Source organism: Theobroma cacao, chromosome 2, assembly GCF_000208745.1.
Source record: "Theobroma cacao cultivar B97-61/B2 chromosome 2, Criollo_cocoa_genome_V2, whole genome shotgun sequence".
In the NCBI taxonomy this organism is placed as follows: domain Eukaryota; kingdom Viridiplantae; phylum Streptophyta; class Magnoliopsida; order Malvales; family Malvaceae; genus Theobroma; species Theobroma cacao.
This window is the reverse complement of record NC_030851.1, coordinates 16135732-16138494: the sequence shown is the minus strand read 5'-3', so window position 1 is coordinate 16138494 and position 2763 is coordinate 16135732. Positions and strand designations below refer to the sequence as shown.

At 31.5% G+C, this 2763-nt stretch overlaps 1 long non-coding RNA gene across 1 annotated transcript in view; it reads left to right on the top strand.

The window, feature by feature from the left end:
- LOC108660964 overlaps window positions 1-1237 on the top strand; it is a 2486-nt gene extending 1249 nt beyond the window's left edge. The window contains exons 2-3 of the long non-coding RNA XR_001926764.1: window positions 382-447; window positions 875-1237. This is a non-coding gene — a long non-coding RNA (uncharacterized LOC108660964). The remainder of the gene's footprint in view (window positions 1-381; window positions 448-874) is intronic.

Sequence of the window (2763 nt, the reverse complement as noted above, 5' to 3'; positions counted from 1 at the left end):
CTGAGGTGGGCTTTTTGAGTGCACTTCACGTTAACCACCACGTGAAGTGAGACTCAGTCAACGCCAAGGAACGACTGCTTTTTTTTTCAAAATAAAGACAAGTTTTATGATTATATAAAATTTTTCACAACCTTGGCGGACTCTGTTGGATACCCCTGGTCCAGGTGTCTCCAAGTACAGGATTTGGCATGAGCCAAGTTTTGATAAATTCACGAGCCATATTGATTATTTGGTTGAAATGAATATTCGTGTTGTGAAAAATTTGCTGAAATGAATTATTTTTAATTGTCTCCCTTTACTCGCCTTTAGATTATTTAGATGGTGTTTGTTTACTCACTGAGATTTTATAATCTCACCCTTTTTTTTATCCTATCATTTCAGGCCAGGTTAGCTTGTAGATAGCAGACATCGTCGAGAACTATAGTTGGTCATACTACTTCAAAAACTGTAGGTTTACTATCTTTACTACTTTTGTTCATTTGTGGGCCTACGTAGCACTGTAAATTAAATTTCATTCTTTGGTTTTCCATATTATAGTTTGTATAAATATATTTAACTTTTACGCTACTAAAAATCATTTTCAAAATACTCTATAAATATTAATTTGTAAAAAAATAGAATATTTTGTCGAATATTTTTATTTTATTTAAATGGTTATAATTCCATTTTAAATCACGTTTTAGACATTCAAATTTAATTTTGAGTTCAAAATATGCACTTCTCGCTTAAGTACTACATTTTGGTCGAATTTGAAATTTTTGACGAAAAATGATGAAAATGCCCCTATGAAGTGAAATTTATTTTTTCACTGTTTTAAATCGAAAAAAGGCTTAAAAGCCTCTAAAATACGACATTTGGCAACGATTAACCACAGGGGAGATAAGAAACTGATACGAAAGCCTTACGAGGTCTCGATATGGTATTCGGGGGATGAGTGCCTATTGGGACATTGCGACGGTTGTCACGGACTCAAGGATGGTTCCGGGTCGTGACACTTAAAGGAAGGAATGTCCCCATTTCATGCATTGTAACGGTTTTTGATGGCATAAATGTAAAAGCTCGTTAGCTCTTTATAGGGGTTGAGCATTTGACGGATTGTTAGGGTGTCTCACTAGTCAAGGTATGTTTGTAGCTAACCATCTAAGGCTGCCCTAATGGCCTGACAATTGCGCATTGGTACTCTCAATCCCTTTGTACTTACTTTCAATATTAATAAAACATTTTTCTTTTATGTGAATACAACGGTTACATAAATGGTATTCACTATGTCCTATGATTTTGCTATTAATTTTTTATAAACTAACTCATGGTTATTATTAGTGTTTACTCAAATATAATCGAGTTCTTAGCTGACTTGTATGAAAGCGTCCACCCAAGCACTGCATGGGTTATTACGAACTCTAAGGGTACTAATGATGTGCCACTGAGGATAGTGGGCTCTTATTTAAATGGGAGAAGATGTCACGGTCCTAGTATAGAACCATGTGAATCTCACTTCGAAGAATATATGCTCCCAATAGGTAAAGCCATAGATCTCACATCGAAGAGAAACTCCTAAAGGAGAGCTAAAAGAGGATGTCATGGTCTTAAAGGGGAGCCATGAATCCCACATCGACTGGGCATTTAAGGGTTTACACTACCTTCAACCAGTGAGGTGCTTTTTGTGGGATAAAACTGTAAGACCAGTGGGCCAAAGTAAACAATATCTCACAGAGATTGGTATGGACCGTGACAGTTATCTCATTTCTCATTAAAAATATGTAAAAGTCAAGACAATTAATTAAATGATAGATTTTCTCACTTCCCTAATTACGTGACTAATAAATCTCAATTTTTTTATCACTTCCCAATTTCCACAATGCTATTAATTCTCAACTATGCCTCCTATTTCCAATCAATTAACGTAATATGTATTTAATGATCTCCAACAACTATTTTTTTCTTATATATAAAATCAATTTTTTTTTAATTTATAATATAAAAATTTAATTAAAAAATTTGCATTTCAAAAAGTTAGAAGAATAAAATTTTAATAAATTTTTTTTGCTTAATTTCAATAAAAAAATGTTTCATTTGAATATTTACCTCTAGGCCTTTGAGGTTATTAAACCAAATTCCCACAATACTATTAATTATTAACTATGTCTTTTATTTTCAATCAATTAATAGTAATATATGTTTAATGATCTTTAACAACTATTTTTTTTCTTATATATAAAACCAATTCTTTTTTTTTTCAATTTGTAATATAAAAATTTAATTAGACATTTTACACCTCTAAAAGGTAAAAAATAAAATTTTAATAAATTTTTATCTTAATTTTAATAAAAAAATGTTTCATTTGAATATTTCATTTTAAGTTTTTGAAGTTATTGCTTTTGATATGAATATGTTTTATAGCATTTTCATTGTGGATTTTATTGGTGAATTTGTTTTTAACTTGGGTAGCCAAGCTGAAAGCTGGTTTTGTAATTCGTCCACATCTGCAACAATTATGCCATTACAGGAAGTGAATGTCTGTCACTTATTCGTAAATTCTGTAGGTTTGAGGTCAAAAGTTATTGCTTCAGCACCAACTAATCGACTCAATTCTGTAGCTTTCTGGTCAAAAGTCATGTCATGTAATATTGTTCACGTGTATGTTGACATAAATTAGTTTAACAGAAGAATTAATAATGCAAGGATTTATTTTTATTACAAAAAAGAAATATGGGAAGAAAGAAAGATGGACCAATCACGAAATTGCTCGCAATTCAAATCACG